Here is a 17,996-nt window from a genome sequence, read left to right as displayed (position 1 = left end):
TGTTTTGAAAAATGTTAAACATGTATATACAAACGTTCATCATGTATACAAATAACGTACAGCATAGATTAAATAAAAGTAACACAGTATAACATAATTTTATTAATGTTAATTTAATAATTTAAAAATGTTAAAAATTTATATACAAATGTTCCTGATGTACACACAAATGTAAACTGTGTGAAAGAAAATGTTTAATTGCATTAAATACATTTTTAAATCATGAAAATATATTTATACATGTTTAACATTTCAAAAAATATGATCAACATTTGTTTAGACATATTTAAAAAATTTAAATACATTATCAACACTCTTTAAATACAAATTGTACTTTTTTTATACATGGGAAACCTTTTTTCTATACATATTTAATATTTTTTTAAATACTTGATTAACATTTTTCTAGTTCTTGACTAACATTTCGCAAATGCTTAATTAATATTTTTTAAATGCATGATCAATATTTTCATACACATTATATATTTTTCTATACTCCCTCCGTCCGGAAATACTTGTCAGTGAAATGGATGTATCGAGACATATTTTAGTTTTAGATACATTTATTTTTATCCATTTATACGACAAGTATTTTCAGACGTATTTTAGAAGTTATTTTCTTAGTCTAAGCATTTAGAGGTACAAACAAAAGTAAAAAAAAATAGAAAGCAAAGAACGGCAACAAAAAAGTTATTTGTTTATTTTAAACAAGGTTGTGGCTTCCCAGGTGACTGGGCCAGCCCAGTCTGGTGCTGGCCTTGAGGCGAGGCTGCGCTCTGTCTCGCGTGAAGCGAGGCATGGACGTGCCCGTATCCAAGTTCTTCAGGGAGGTGCTGGCGCGTCCTTGCAAACCCAAATTTCCAACAGAACACGGCGCCAAATTACTAGGATTCCCTCGAGCACAAACAGTAAAATAACAAAGCCCCATGGCACTAAAGCTCCTGATCGCTCTGCAAATGCTATTTCTCGTAAATTACAAATTGTACTAGGACTCGCCTACAACACGGCGCTACCAGTCTGGCCCGATATTTATCTGCACGCGAGTTTTTTCTCTGGTTTTTTTAATGATTTTCCACTGTTTTTTGTTGGTTTTGTATGGTTTTCTTTGTTCCTTTCTTGGTTTTCACCGGTTTTCTTTGGGGGGTTTTCAACACATGTCCACATTTTCCGTACACATTGTACAATTTTTTCGTATACATCAGCAACATGTTTTATATATGATTAACATTTAATATTTTTTAATATATGATTAACATTTTAAACTATGTTTTGATGTGTATTTTTTCGTATTACTGTACTTTTTTTTAATATACTCCCTCCGTTTCTAAATATAAGACCTTTTAGAGATTTCAATACAGACTACATACGGATGTATATAGCCATATTTAGTGTTTAGATTCAGTAATTTTGCTTCGTATGTAGTCCGCATTGGAATCTCTAAAAAGGCTTATATATAGGAACGGAGGGAGTATATAACATTTTTTTATACTTGTTAAACATTTTCTAAATACATGTTTTGATCTCTATTTTCATACATATTGTATAAAAATTTATACATGTTTAAACTTTTTCAAATATATGTTTGATGTCTATTTTTTCATACACACTATACATTTCTGGTGCTCATAAATAAATTTGTATACACCTTTAACATTTCAAAAATACATGATTAATATTTTTATAAATATAATTTACTATTTTAAATGGTATAAAAAAATAAATTTCATGAAATGTTTTTTTGCATTGCATAAAAATATTTGTGAAATGTGATGCACATATTTTTTGGATACACGTGAAATTTGTTTCAGTTTGACAAATTTACACTATCAACATTTTTTTATTATACTAACAATTTTTCCCCTGTGCTAACATTTCTTAAAATTCACTGTAAATATTTTAAATAATTAAGTATATCAAGTTTTTTGTAATATATGAATTGATAATGTTTTAGAAAATATAGAAACCAACAATAAAAATAACAATAGAAACCTGTATATAAACGATCAAACCTAAGAAATATCAGATTTATATTAACTGGGTTGTCCAATTTGAAACTTCCGTGAGGCGACGCGTGCTTTTGTCTCTCTTGAAGCGAGACATAGACTGGCCCATCACTCCATGCCTCCTCCTTTTCTTTCACCAAAAGGTCGGCTCTGATATATGTCAACCTGTTGCAAGCAAGATGCCCGTGTTCCTCAAGCACGAGTCCCTATGAGCTGTACCCGGCGCAAGGGGAAACTCCCACCGGAAGAGTGTGAGTTATTTGTATTATTTGTTCATATATTAATTTATTTATTTTTATTTAAATAATATTCATGACTTGAAGAAGTATGTGAATTAAAATATGTCCTCAAAATCAAAATATGTTTTGCGATTTTAAAAATGTTTATGAAATGGGAAAAACGTTTAATAAAATTGAATATATGTTCATGAATCATTAAAAATCATGAATATGAAAAATATTTGCAAATTCAAAACATTCATGAATTAAGAAAATGTTCACAAATTCAGAAAATATTCATGAATTTGAAAAAAATCAGAAAGCTTAAAGGATAGTGATTTAAAAAACAAATTGTGTACTCAAAACCATGCTCGTGGAATTTGAAAAAATGTTCACAAAATTTTAAAATATTATACTTCAACAAATGTTCTTGAATTCAAAAAGTATTCTCAAATTTAGAAAAAATGTTCATGAATTAGAAACTAAAAAGTAGAAAAAACAAAAATAAATAAATAGTTAAAACTGAAAAATCAGTGAAAAATGAGAAAAATTCCTTCAAAAAATGCCCAATGGTGGCTTAATTATAGCGTGGAGGGCGGCCACCTGCTCATCAGTGGTCGTATATGCCATTTCATCCAACGGTTTGATCCCTAGCGGTTTCCAAATTAGAAACGTCTGGTTAGTGGTTACCCCGATCGCCGACCACCCTGCCCAGGTGCCCCGACCCTGTACGAGGCGAGTGATCAGAGGGGCGTTCCGCCGGTTGCATGACGGCGAGACGCCTATGCTGCAGCAACGGTCGGTGCACATCTCTCTTTTCTTTTTTGTAGCCCAAGGTATCCATCCAATAAGATCCAATTAAAAAGAAAAATAAATGGAGTTTTCTGCTTCAGGATTTTTAGGGTTTCATACTTTTAATGACCTTAACTTCTCCAAATATGTTGTTCTGGTTGTAAAACCCATGCCATGACACTTGTGTCAAAAAAAGGTGGATGAGCTTGCATGTTAAAGAAAAACTGAAACTGCATTATAGGTCTCGGCGTGGCAAGTGCTATTTTCAACGACAGCTATTTTATGTCTTTAGATTTTAATCATGTCATCTATGAGCATTGTAATAGAGAGAACAATATGGTGGCTCATGAATTGGCTAGAATAGCTAGATTCTCCCCTCCTAGTGTTTGGTTGGAATCACCTGTTGAGGTGATACCTTTAATTGTAAACAACACAACCCTCGTGATGATTGAATAAAGGATGATGATGTTTATAAAAAAGAAGTTGTTCTGATAGCATGGGCACTCAGTAGGAACTCGTAGTTGGTGAACTCCAAGATCTGTCATTCGGTTGCAAGACCTATATCAAAACAAATTGTGTGTACGTTGTGTGCATCCTTGGCTTGATTATATGCTGACCCAGTGTTGTAAGATGGACCAACTGTATCAACACCCTACTTGTACCACCGGAGATTACAGTTGGTAGCGATAAACAGTATCAAGTTATTCAGAGGACAACACATTTTGGGCAGCTTTTTTTAGCATCTTTGTTATGGTTCCTGTGGCAACTCTCATCTTTCATATTCTAATGGTACATGGCAATTGTCATTGCAGATGTCACGAACCATCTCTAGAAAGATTGAATGACTGCATCAAACTTGAGTGGAATATAAGAATAACATCACAATTAATATTTTGTCCGAAATTTCAAAGGTATACAAGAATAATACTTAACTATTTTCTCGCCACGAGTCGACAACACAAAATGAGTAGCCAAAAAATGTTGATTACATATAAATTACAAATTATTGTCTGAAATCGGAACAATCAGACAAATTGTTGAGATCACACCATGTCTAAGAGATCGGAGTTGAAAGTTTTTCCCAATCGGAATCTGAGCTTCAAAACAGGCCATTCGCCAAGAAGTTTAGTTAGAATGGGCAGTAAAGCTACCAGAACAGAAATTGCAGTGGCCAACCAATGGAGACGCAAGGCTAAAACCGTGTATAAACCAGTTGAAAAAGCCGTCGTAGTTGCCACATATGCAAACCACATGAGCTTCTTAGTGAAAGATGTGTAATAAATCAAGAACTCGTAATCCTCCCACCTTGCTATGACACATATGAAGGCAACGGCAAATGAGGAGCACATTGCTAAGGTGTCAGAGATCAAGAATGCTTGAAATGCAATCTTCTGAGACATGATCGGAAGTCCCTCGCTTCCATCAACACTGCTGTATCCTCCAGGCAGGGTGAAAGCAGCAGCAAAGGTGATTGTCGTAATGAGAATGGCCACTAATGAAATGTTGGTTGTGTATGTCTTTGTTAGTGACTTCGCATCCTTCCTTCCAGCATCGATTGCTTGTTGCTTGGCTTTCCCGTGAAGATTATAGAGAGATGTGGCATTTTGGGCATCTGCTTTTAGCATAAGCATCAAGACTTCATTCTGCATGAATTCAAATGAAGGTATTAATGCAGCTCATAAGATAATAAAACTTAGCTATTCTATATGTCTACAAGTTTTTGATGCCAAACTAAGCTGTGTCTACTTGAGCTGATAAATGAAATAATCACACTTGTTATTATATTAAGTGCAGAACAGCAATAAATCATACATTTCTGCACCGTAGAGCAGCAGCACCGTTGGGTTGCCAGGTTGCCAGAAACGACATCGGTTGTCTTTCTTGAGCCGGCTCAGCCTGGAGTCCGAGCCATTGGGGCCTGTGGGTAGCCTGTTTTTAATTGCTTCTCCTTTACCGTTGTTGGTTGTTAGGGACATCGGCGATTAGACATTAGCCGAGTAACTGGTCGCATATGGCATATTTGGTCCGTCAGTGACAGGCATGTGCACTAGTATTGTGGACACTAATTTATCTAGATTAATGTTTACATTGTCATGAATTTTCTTTTAGCATGGAAAGATTTGCCCAGAAAAAGGGGGAGGAAGCAGGCATGCTCTACGGCCCGGAGCAACAGTTGGGTAATAGGCTTGGACTTCGACATTAAATGTGTACTAAAACTGTGTCCAGATAATTACAATATACTCCCTCTGCAAACTAATATAAGACTTTTTAGATCACTAAAGCAGTGATCTAAAAAAAGTCTTATATTAATAGAGGGAGTATCTAGCAAAACTCTCACGCATTTAACAAATAATTGGCAAGGATATGAATAAAAATGACCAAAGAGGTCATTGACAAGCAATAGCTTGGTAGTATAGCAAAGTGATTTATATTCTTGGGCGCTAGCGGGTGGTAGACTGATTTACGCACAAATAAAGCGCAGCCAGCTAGCGGGTGGGTCATTTTTCTAAACATAACAATCTCTTAAGATGATTATATGGCCAAATATGACTCCAGTACCTATATGATCGATTAACCTTTGCTAAAAGCCTGGGGTGAGTAGTCATTGTAAGTAACAAACACAGGAAACAAGGAGCAAGAATGTTCCTTCATCCGACCACTAGCTAGGATTAGATCTCCAGGATTAACAATCAAGGCATACTATTAAAGAACATATACATAAATAAATTTAAGAGCCATGAAATGTCAAGTATCGATATGTATATGTGTATTTAAGCGAACAGTTTTATTTGAACAATGAATGGTTAACTAGACTTGAAAACATAGGTCTAATATATGTGCGTACCCAGTTTAAGTCTTGGCATTCTCCATGACGTACTTCAGTTCCCAAGCCGCTGAAACACCAATGTTGTCAAGCACTGTCGCATCTATATCCTCGTGAGATAGTAAAATACTAACTAGTTCCGGATCACACTTCCGGACTGCATAATGTAGAGCGGTTTTTCCAGTCTTGCCCTGCATGTTGATGAGTTTGCGAAGTAGCGGTGTCGTCAGGACAAATTTAACGAACTTTATTTGGTTATCCCATACAGCTCTATGAAGCAATGTCCCACCATTTTCTTGGCGATAAGGAGCATCAGGACAGTGTTTCAGAAGCTCTCGAGCAGCATTAATTCGACCTCGATATGCGGCAGCAGCAAGGAGAGGATCACCCATGCTGTTTATTTCGTATCCTTTGGTTGGATCATGTAACAGTATTACTCGTAACATGTCAATCTTGTCAAAAAGTACAGCATGTCTTGTTGGAGTAACTTTATTAATGTCTTCAGTGATCATTAGTCCATGATACTTTTCCAGAATCTGTTTAGCCATTTCTGAAGACAAATTATCAAGAAATGACTGTTAACATCATGAAATGATATTGTAACAATTAAGTTGATGTTTAGTGACTGTAATTTGCACTCCATGTATTGTTTAAGACTTACCTGGATTCCCATTTCTGACTGCAGCATGTAGGCAATTGCGACCGTGTAGTCCTCCCGTATAAGAAGAAAGAGGATCTTGAACTAGTTGCTCATACACACGCGTAAAATTCCTTGTCAAGGCGAAGAACATGGGTGACTCGTTGCATTCGCTCACAGCTCGCGACAGAGAAGGCTCTGCTGTAATCAACTCCAGCGCAAGCTCCTCGTGACCGTTGCGAATGGCATGGTGCAGTGCGTTAAATCCATATTTGTCTTGCTTTAAGATTGCTTGCCCCATTCCTAGGTGATGGCAGCTTCCAAGTAAAAAAGAAGCCAAAGAGACGTGACCATTTCTCACCGCCGCGAGAAGTGGCGTCTCCCAATCTAAGTTTACAGTGGTGAGGAGAGACTCCTCCAGTGCCACCACATCCTCGGAGAATCTCTGGTGACCATGGATGGAGGATATGTGAAGGCAGGTGTTCATCCGCAAAGTCCTTCCGAGAAGAATGCCTGGATTATGACAAGCATAGTGCTTCATGGACGTGGAATCACCATCAGTCGCTGCTTTCAGGAGGCGTTTGTCCATCTGTGCCTGTGATGAACTAGTTGTTTGATGTACTGAATGACATCTATCTTTTGGTATTATTTATTACTACGGGAAGAGAAGAATACAATGATGTCGTGTGAACAATAACGATGACAATTAAATGAATAGGCACTTATTATTAAGGGGAAATCATTAAACCAAAGCACACCATATTTAAGATCAATGGAAGAAAATTCTGTAAAAAAATTAAAAACAGAAAAGACAGTAAAAAATCAATCAACTGAAGGAAAAAGAGACCTCGTCATTAAGCATAAACTTTGAAGAAAGTGACACACCTTGTACAATAGCACCGGGTAGTCGAAAGATGAAGATAGCTTCATAGTAATGCTGTGTCGAGATGGCAAGTACTTAAGGCAGCTGGAAGTCAATGTACACTTCAACTATTCATGGACGGAAACCAAGTTAGTTTATCATTTGCACATGTACACAACGACTTGACTCGTTCGACAACACAGTAAAATTGTCTAGGATTACCACTTGCCAGTTATTTTAGCAATTACATCCCAATCATTAAGTTTTAAAGAACATCGCAGTCGTTCCTGTTTACGAATCGCAAGTTGTTTTACCAGACAAAAGTCAAGTGGTTTGTTGAACCTGATAATTAAGGACAGGCTAGCTTGTGGTTTGTTGAATTCAGCTCCCCCTATGGGAGTGGGAGGCCTATATAAAACAATTACTGCATAATATTAACAAATTGTGGCCATGAATTAAATATGTAGTGAATACCATGGTCTAATGGATGTGCAATTTCTCAGAAACTGCCAATTCCATGCACGCCATTTCTTGCTGCGTCTGCAGGCATAAAACAGTCCTCGAATAGAGTATCACTTCATACTGTCTGTGATGGAGAACCAACGCAGGAATGCTTTCTCGTCGCTTTGCTTGTAATGGCTCATCTTGTCTGTAAGGAACATAACCATGGTTTTTGAGTCGCTGATTAGTCGCTGTATAGTCGCCGACTAATCGCCAAGTCGTTTTCCAAAAATCAGGGCGACTCGCGACTATACAGCGACTTATGGCGACTATACAGCGACTTTCGTCGACTATACGCTGAGCCGCAGGGCTCGCGGCGACTCGCCAAGTCGCGACTCAAAAACCTTGAACATAACGGCAGGGTGTTCATTCTTAAGGTGTCGAGCTTCTTCAACATCTGCAATTGCTTATGAAAATGAGCCGAAGACCTACGCGATAATGCTGCGATCAAATGAAAAGAGCATTAACAGTTCCAACAGATAGAACCAAATACAAAAACCTACGTGTTAGCTGCAATAAATCAAAAGGTTCCATGGTGATAACAGTCAGTCTTTCATAGATGTAAAACAATTTCTTGAGAAAATCAAATATGTAGCACGAAGTTTAAAGGTATCGTGATAAAGTCATACTCTTCATCCCAATTTACGTGGCACACGCGTTTCAAATTACAAGTTTGACCATCAATTTAACCAACTAAACATTAGTTATCTGTCACAAAATGTGAATCACCAAAACTGTATCCAGAAAAAGTTTTCAATGGTATGATTATTATGACACATACTCCCTCCATATCAAAATATAAGACGTTTTTGTAGGCTAGTTTAACCTATAAAGTCTTATATTTTGGTACAGAGGTAGTATTATTGATGAAATTAATGGTCACAGTTAAATCACGAAACGTGAGGACGCCGTGTAAATGGGGATGGTGGGACTATTACTCGAGAATCCTACAGATTAGTTATTTTTCTTCTTTCAGATACGAATCGAACATGGACAAGTTTGAAATCGATACTCCCCATCTAACCAGTACTAAGATCTGGTAAAACCTATGAGATCAACCATGTACATGATGCATCACCCCTCCAAATTAATCAATGGATGGCAAATATACAAACAGAAATACTAGCTAACAAATACAATCTAGATCACCCGCAATGCAACTGGTGGACTCTACAAGAGAATGGGACCAAAATTTCCATGTACAAGGTTAATTGATCAGTGTGTGTCAGCATCGTTGGATCCACTTGGATGGAAAACAGAGCAAGAAACCGTATAATATCTTATAAGGAACATGTACACTTAGATCACCTCGATTTCCAGAAAAGATGGCACTACAAAAATATTAAGCAGAAAAATAGCCAAGATAATTGACTAGATCTTGAGAAGATCAGTACCACCAAATGCTGGATCTGTGATGCATCGAGCAAATAAGTAGTAGTATGTGAGCAAAGGAGTAAAACTGTAAAAGGGAGACTCACCATGCACTGTTCAAGCTGCAACTCACTGGTATTGCTCCTGCACTTTTGACGACTCTTTGGACTAGTCACCTGTTACAAAACAAACTCTACACAATTAGCACTCCCAGAAGTAGAGGTTCCTACATAGATATTACATATCATAGAAAGGAAACATAATTCCTTACTTTACAATCAGTTTGTGTCTCCAATGGCACATGTTTCATGCAGGTAGCATATCAAGAATCTAGATGTTTATGCCTTTTAGCAGCAAAAAGGAAAAATAAAGCGGCACACAATGAAACATGATTCTTGGTCTATAAAGGACTAGACTACTGTGTATGCATATCAGAAAACAGCCAATGATCACATGTCAAGAGGCAATCAACTAAGCTGCAAGCAGTGATTAGTGAATTTGGTTAAACATCACATTTTATTAGTGTTACCATCGACCGGTCAGATTTACCTATAAACACGATATCGTCCATGGACTACATATGTATCTGTAGAGAGGTCTGCTGTGGATATGCCGCACCATAAACAGATCATTCCGTCACTGGGCAAATGACAGGGAAGGAAAACAAGGTCATTTCAGAATCTCAGGTTGCCCATTTTTGTCTTTCTGGATTCCTTTTTTTTCTTAGTTAAGAGTGCATTTCTAGTAATGTACCCTCAATAGCAAATCTGTACCTTGTTTTCTGCATCAACTGCTTCTGCTCTCAATCTGCCAATCTCATCATCCTTCTCTCTGGCTGCCACTTGCAGCTCCTGTATGTTCTGCTGAAGCTTTTGTGCTGCTTCAGTAGCTTTTGCTGCCTCCACTTCTTTTAACTTGTTTATCTCTGCTCGTAAGTCTCTTGCGATGTCCTCGTGAGCAGAATTGTTTTGTATGCTCTACATGACTTGCAGCTTCCTTCAGTTACATCTACAGTGTTGAGAACAGCCATGCACGCAAAACATGATTACATGCACAAGCTAGATTGAATACTTTTGATCTACAGAAATAATGTTTCTGTAAATACCTCTGGTCCTGCAAAGAAAAGAGCTACACATGTAATGGAATCCTCCAGGTCGCTCTGTTGTTCTACACTGAACACATAAGGTAATGATATCAGCAGCAACATAACTTGATAGAAATTCAGTGTTTCCTTCTACAAGTTAAAATCTCACAGAGGTGCACAATAAAACCCTCAATTAGCAAGGCATAAGCCTACACAAACTCCTCCCTCAGAGATCGAGCCAGAACAAGGCAAAAATAGTGACCGGTTTTTCCACCACAAGCAACACGCGTCATTGAAAATAACTAATTAAGTCAAGAGGAAGGCATCAAAGCGAGCTTGGGATTAGCACCAGGACGCATCTCCGTGTAGGCTGCCTTCCATCTCACAAGGCGAACATACAGATAAATCATACTGAGATGGAAGCATTTGAAACAAAATCAAGCATAGTGCTTCCGTACATTGTGTTCTTGCTGTCAGCTACAGCAATGGGTAGAGTTTCAGTTTCAGAGTTGCACTTTGGTGTCTCCTGATTTCAGGTAATTAATTAATCATCGTCATTCGATGAGCCTACCTTGAGCTTCTGATTTGTAATGCACTAGGTAAAGGTCAGTAGGTAAATAAGATGCGAGATCCCAGTTTTCAGAGCTATTATGTACTGAACTTAAGTTATGACTGAATGATCAAATTTCAGGGCAATTATTTTTAGAGTCCCAGGAAAGTAACCACGACAGGCTCTAGGATGAATTTACTGAACTGAAGTTGAACAGAAAGGAAGACAGTTTTCAGAGCAATTGATTACTTTTGTCAATATCTCTTATCCCCTACCAAATCCATTCAAGGCAGAATGTAGCAACTCCAGAATATATATGCATGGATGCAAGCGCAGAAGCCTTACTTACATCCTTGTATGACGTGCTCTCCTTGAATACTTTGATGCAGGAGACAAATAAAAGTTGTGGTGATCAGCCCTGGTGATTGGTGAAGATCTCCATCTTCCAATTTTGCTCTGCATCTATATGGTTTAGGGATTTTGAAAAGAAACAGAAACAAAATGCAAGCCAAACAGGGCAGCACAATGCTCATCAACAGTTAATGTCTGGACACCAAGGGAATACATATATATCCTTCTCTCCTTAATACCAATCTCAAGATTACTTGTTAGGCTACCGACACCATAAGCGCCACACTGAAATTATCAAGTACTTACACACAAGCATATATATTATTTCCTTCAGAGAAACCCCACGTGCATACCTACGTACACAGGTCTGTTATTACGAGCCCAGAAACTACAGCACTTCACTCATTTTACACCCTGCATATTGTTGTACTAAAATATATGCCCTTCAGGTGCAATCGCTACCGAGCCTGACTGAGCTCTCACTAATGGTACCACCAAAAGCAAAGGACCAATTTACTTCCATCTCACCAACCACCAGGAGGACGGATCTGCAGAACAACGATGCACGAACGACGGATCACTTCCGCCAGGGGGGCGCCGTCCTCGCCAGAGAGCTGCTGCTCCTCCGGGAGAATGCACAACTCAGAGTAGATCCACGCTTTGATGTTGTCAACGGCCTGTCTGCGCTTCATCGCACGTTCAATGACTTTCTTCCCCGTCACCGTCCTGACAGAGATGCGCATCTGACCGCTCCGACGCGTGATGCCGCGAAACGCAACATGAAGAGTAGATTCATTTTGCACGTCGTAGTCAGCCAAGGTGCGGCCATCCTCCAGCTGCTTCCCGGCAAAGAAGAGACGCTGTCTGCCTGGGGGGATGCCGGTTTCATCGAAAAACTTTGCCTTGACACTGTATAGGCTATCTTCTCCGTCAACACCAATAGTCATGATCTTGCCACTCCGTGCCCTGATAAAGATATGCATCCCTTGGGGAACAAGGTCAAGGGTGAGGGTGGACTCCTCCACGATGTTGTAGTCCTCCAGGCAGCAGCTGTCCACCAGCAGCTCACTGCCAAACATGAGTCTCTGCTGGACTGCAGGGATGCCCTCCTTGTCTTGTATCTTTTCCTTGACATCGTAGATCGTATTTGATCTCATGACCTCAAGAGTGATTGTCTTTAAACAGTGGGTCTTTCTTTTTTTGAGAAAAATTGAACAGTTGATCTTGACAAAGATCTGCATCTGTTGAACGAGCACACAAAACATTAGCATCTTATTAGACAAAGGCTTTCTTTGAAGACACCAAACGGTAAATAAAAAGAACAGTAGCAGTTCTAACAGATAATAGAACTAAAAACAGAAATCTGCACATTAACCACAACAAACCATCAGGTTCCACGGTGATAACTGTCGGTGTTGCAAATTTAGTGATAAATATAATCATCAGGACTGTTTGGGCTATGTTGTCAGTCCTTCACGTACAACCATGTTTTAGGAAAATCAAGTATCTTACACAAAGTTGACAGATATTGTGATATAAATACATAATACTCAAGAATCCTACAATTTGCAAATTAGATGATTCACTGGCCAGAAACAAGTGTGGGGCAATGTCAAGTGATGAATTGAACAGAAGCAGGAAGACCTTCAAGTTGCTATAATCGTATAAGGCTGATCACGACCACAGTTCTCATGTGCAACTTGCAAGGTTAATTCATTAGGGAGTCTGTCAGCAATGTCGGATCCACTCAGTTGACTAAAGGTGAAAGAAACAGCTATCTTATAAGGAATATGAACACTTAGAAAAGACAACACTGCAAAATTGTTTACAGCAAATGAACCAACAAAATTGTCTAGATCTCGAGGATATAAGCAACACAAATGCTGAATCTGCGATGCATCAGGCAAAGGTGGAGCAGGGCGAGGGCATGAGAAAAGACGAGTGAAAGGGAGACTCACCGTGCACCGTTGAAGATGCATCTCATTGGTAAGCTTCGTGCACTTTTCTTTACTAGTGTCCCCATTGGTAAGCTTCATGCGCTTTTTTTGACTAGTCTCCCCATTGGTAAGCTTCCTGCGCTTTTGACTAGTCACCTGTTAGAAACAGACTCCAGTCTGTTAGCACTCCCCCAGAAACTGATTATCCTATATGGACATCAGATATCATGGAAATCAAACTTGATAATTCCTAATTAGATTTCCCGTAACCTTCCTTCGGTTGTATCTTGCACCACTAAGGAAACAAACATGAATACAAAACAACCATGGACAGAATGTTTTTTTGATTTATGGAACTGATGTTTTGGTAAGTACCTTCAGTTGAGAGTTATCAACATCAGGAAGAGCTTCACGAGCTTCCGAATCCACCAAGTCGCGCTCTTGAAGTTCTGCATTGCACACAAAGCCGTCAGTGGCAGCAGCATGATTTCACCGAAATTGGGTGCTTCGTCGTACAAGTTAAAATGACAACCAATTTTTTATTGAGCAGGTCATAAACCTACATTGACAACTCCCTAGCAAAATGGGAAATGATGCCATTTTCTTTTTCCACCCAAATCATTCATCCAACATAGAGAAGAAGAGGAGAGATTGCTCTCTCTTACCGGCGAGCTTGGGATTGGCACCGGGAGGAAGCTCGGTGTAGGCCGCCTTCCACCTCTCCCTGCTCGCCTCCGCCTTCAATCGCATCAGGCACGATTGAGTCAGATTTATGAAAACCCCAAATGAATAAATAAATAAATAAATAGAAACCCTAGAGGGAGGAGAGGAAAGGAAACCACCTGGAGGAGGCGGGCATGGAGGCTCTTCTCGCGGGCGTCCGACAGCTTGATGGCTTCCTCCAGGCGCGCGCGGTCGGCGGCGAGCGCCTCCACCCGCGGCAGCAGCCCTTGGAGCCGGTCGTACACGCGCCGCCACTCCGCGGAGGGGAACTCCAGCGGCGCCGCCTCCGGACCGCCGTCGGTCATGGAGACGACCGACAGATGATTTTCTTTTCCCTTCCTCACTTTCGTGTGCTAGCACCTAGCGGTTGCCCCGGAGCGCAGAGCAGATCAGATCAATGCAGGTGAGCGAGGCTGGGATCGACGGAGAGCTCGCGGGACGGGGAATCCGATGGCGTCGCACGGGTGGGGAGGGGATCTGGGCTTCTCGGAAAGAAAGCAATTGCAAGGAAGCTCCTCATCCATCCATGGCGGCGGCAGGAGGAAGGGGAAGGGGGAGGGTGGAGAAGAGAAGAGATCAGTCCTCTTTCACTCCTTGACCGTGTCTTTCTGTTGCAATCTTAAAATGACTGATTTGCCCTTGATTTACTATAACATGTTGGCTCTCCCCCTCTCTCCCCTGGCGGGCGCGAGCAATGTCATATGGGCGGCGACTCCAATCCTCCCGGTGAGGTCATTGGTCCCATCTCCCTTCACTTGCACTTCGACGGCGAGAGGATACTGGCCCTCTGCTTTGGCATTGTAGGCATGTAGTTAGTTAGGGTTTGAGCCGACGTGTCATTAAGCAGTGTTTTACATGACAATGATGGCGCTGTGAAGAAATAAGTCTCCCTTTGGGCGGTAAATGTAGGGGTTATTGATGTCGTGATGGAGTTTGTGAAGATTGCTTCAGAAGCATGCTCAACGGTTGTTGCCTTGTCGACGGCAGCGTTGGCAGGCTGGAGATGTTGGTGGTGGTTGATGTGGGCAAGCGGCTAGTGGAAAGGCAGATCCAACGCCTTTTCTCCGACAAGGTTGAACCGGTGTGTCAGATCTATAGAATTGAGAGGCACATGGACAAATAGCCATTCGACGTGCAACGGAAACCAAGGCTCCTATATTCACGCCGACATCTTTGTCGACTCACAAAATGTATGGGCAATGATGCATCCCGACTCCGTGGGATCTCCAACGAACGCTCGGACATGCCGGGATTGTGCGTGGTTTATCTCTCAAGGACAATTTCATTTTCCTTTTTTTTTTGCACCCGTAGATGAAGGCATAATAAGGTTTGCATTTTGATGTGTGAGAATAATGGTCATCTTACTTAATTCACTTCACATGATGCACCATTACCGGTTCTATGTCACTGCTTATTTTTTTCAAAGCATTATTTTCCAGAAATTAATAGTGCATTTAAATCACATTTCCCAAAAAAAACAGTTACTCCATCTATCCCATAATATAAGACGTTTGTTTGACACTAGACTAGTGTCCAAAAACATCCTACATTATGGGACGGAGGGAGTATCATTTTGTAGCAACTTATAATTTCGACTTGTAGCAACTCATTACATCATCCTAACTAGTACTACTAACCATCTGCTTTCGCTTTCGCCTCTCAATGATTTTATTTTCCATTATACACATCCATTTTTCTTATAACATTGAGCCAGTCTATTCATACTGAGCAAGAAGAGAGACCTTGCAACCACTCATGCCGAGACGGTGAGAACCCTGCAAAAAAAATAAAATTACCGAGCCAATCGGCGAGTGAGACTGACTCATGGGGCCCAATTTGGACACAAGCAGAAGATAACCCTATCAGTAGCAGTGACAGGCCGAAGAACACTGCCTAGACAACAACATTCACAGGCCGAAGAAGTGTGCTGACGAGGTTCAGGTTCAGAGCACAAGGGCTCAGGGATCTACATCAGCCGATTGCCCACGGGACAGGGTCGACGACGAAATGCAGCTCCGTGTCCGGATCAAACTTCGATGCCCGCAACTGCTGCATCTCACAGCGAAAACACAAAGAAATTAAATCGAGCATCGACACAGTGGAGCATAGCACTAGCTGTCAGCTAGAGCAAGGTGTAAAAAGTTTCAGTTTCGGTCTTAGGTCACTAATCGCCAGCGTTCTGCACGCCTAGCTTGAGCGTATCTGGTTTCCAATGCGATAGGTAAGATCAACTAAGATATCCCGGTTTTTTTCTCTCTCAAAAAGATATCCCAGTTTTCTGAGCAATTATTTACTGAACTGACGATGGATTCAAAATCTGCAGAGACCAAGCAATGTAAACTATCCAAGCAGTGACGACCCTCACAATGCTATGAGCATAACGGTGTTAAACACAATATGTTGTGTAGCGTGACAGCCTTGGAGAGGATATAGACTTGTGCGGCATAGTTAGGTAGTTAGATGAGATAACTCAACTATGTAACCATATATTCTGATCTCTATCTTTTCTTCTCCCTCAAGTTGTAATCTCCAACTGTATGCGCTATCCAGGGAGGTGCGCCCCTGTCTATAAACACGCAGCACGTCCCCTCTCGTTGAGGTAAGACGCTTTCGCCTAACGCACAAACGGATCTGTATGATTTAAGAACTGGAAAGAAGATTGCACGGTGAGACGTACATAGGAAATGGTTTTTACGAGTTCATCAAGAAGTTTGGAATAGTATGAGCTACTCTGGAATTTTGCAATGTCTTCTTTCTGTTGGAAACACAAAGATAGCATGCATGAAGTTCTCGCTATTAGGGTCCTCCATGCGGCCTGCATCCAAGCCAAGAGACACATGTGTGAATCAGAGTGCAGTTCATAACTTAAATGAACAGAACAAAATGTGATGAAAACTTAATGCAAAACGGACAACGGCAGCGTGGCTGTTCCATTTCAGCTTCATCAACTGGTTGCCCACGGGACGGGGTTGACGACAAAATGCAGCTCAAGACACATCTACCCGCAACCGGATCAAACTTCGATGCCAGCGTCTGCATCACACGAGACAAACACGATGAAATTATATTCAGATGGGAATAGATTAGGCATTCGCAACACACTCGAGCATAGTGCTTGCTGTCAGCTAGAGCATATGGGCAGAGAGTTTCAGGTTTTAGCTGACTAATCATCATCGTTACTCTGTGAGCCTAACCTGGAATGGTTTTGCAATGCAGTAGGTGAAGGTAACCAAGATGAGAGATCCCAGTGTTCAGAGCCACTATTTACTGAACTGAACTGAATGGTTCAATTTCAGAGAAGTTATTTTCAGAGCCCCTAGAAAATAACCACAGCAGGTTCTAATGCATCGAAGTACGGATGATCTAGTAATTTACTCTACTCTTGTAGTCTTGCTAGTCTCTTAGCACTGGTTGATGCTCAATTAAACAAAGCTCCCCTTCAAAATCCATTCAAAACAGAATTTACCAACTCCCAATTTTTTATCTATGCAAGTGCAGAAGCCTTACATCCTTACACAGAATTTACCAACGCCCCGCTGTTTGGCCGCGCTCGCCATTTTTCTTATAACATTGTGCATTATTCTTGATGTCAGCTAGAGCAAATGGGCAGAGTGTTTCAGATTTCAGCTAACTAATCATCATCATTATTCTGTGAGCCTAGCCTAGCTTGAGCTTCAGGTTTTGCAATGCAGTAGGTAAAGGTAACCAAGATGAGAGAGATCCCAGTTTCCAGAGCAATTATTTACTAAACTGACGGTATGACTGAATGATTCAGTTTCAGAGGAATTATTTTCAGAGCCCCAAGAAAGTAACCACAGCAAGTTCTAGTGTATCGAGCTAAGGATGATCTAGTAATTTACTGTACTCTTGTTAGTCTCTTAGTATTATCTGATCCTTGATAAAAACAAAAATTCCCCATCAAAATCCATCCAAAACAGAAGTTACCAACACCGAAATTTCTATGGATACAAGTGCAGAAACCTTACATCCTTGTACGCTGCACACTCCTTGAATAATTTGAAGTCGTCAACTGTAGAAAACAAGAAAAGGTAGTAATCAGCCTTGGTGATTGCTGAAGATCTTTCTCCATACTTCTAGCTTTGCTCTACATCCGGATGGTATAGGGATTCTGAAAAGCAACAG

The 17,996-nt window shown here is 40.4% G+C and overlaps 1 pseudogene; it reads right to left on the bottom strand.

Annotated features, from left to right (window-relative positions):
• Positions 1-4,351: 4,351 nt before the first annotated feature.
• LOC123099232 (polyubiquitin-like) lies at positions 4,352-14,483 on the bottom strand (annotated as a pseudogene).
• Positions 14,484-17,996: the final 3,513 nt, after the last annotated feature.

The sequence above is a fragment of the Triticum aestivum genome, chromosome 4D (genome assembly GCF_018294505.1).
Source record: "Triticum aestivum cultivar Chinese Spring chromosome 4D, IWGSC CS RefSeq v2.1, whole genome shotgun sequence".
NCBI classification, from domain to species: domain Eukaryota; kingdom Viridiplantae; phylum Streptophyta; class Magnoliopsida; order Poales; family Poaceae; genus Triticum; species Triticum aestivum.
The sequence above is the reverse complement of the archived record's forward strand: the minus strand, read 5'-3'. Positions and strand labels throughout refer to the sequence as shown.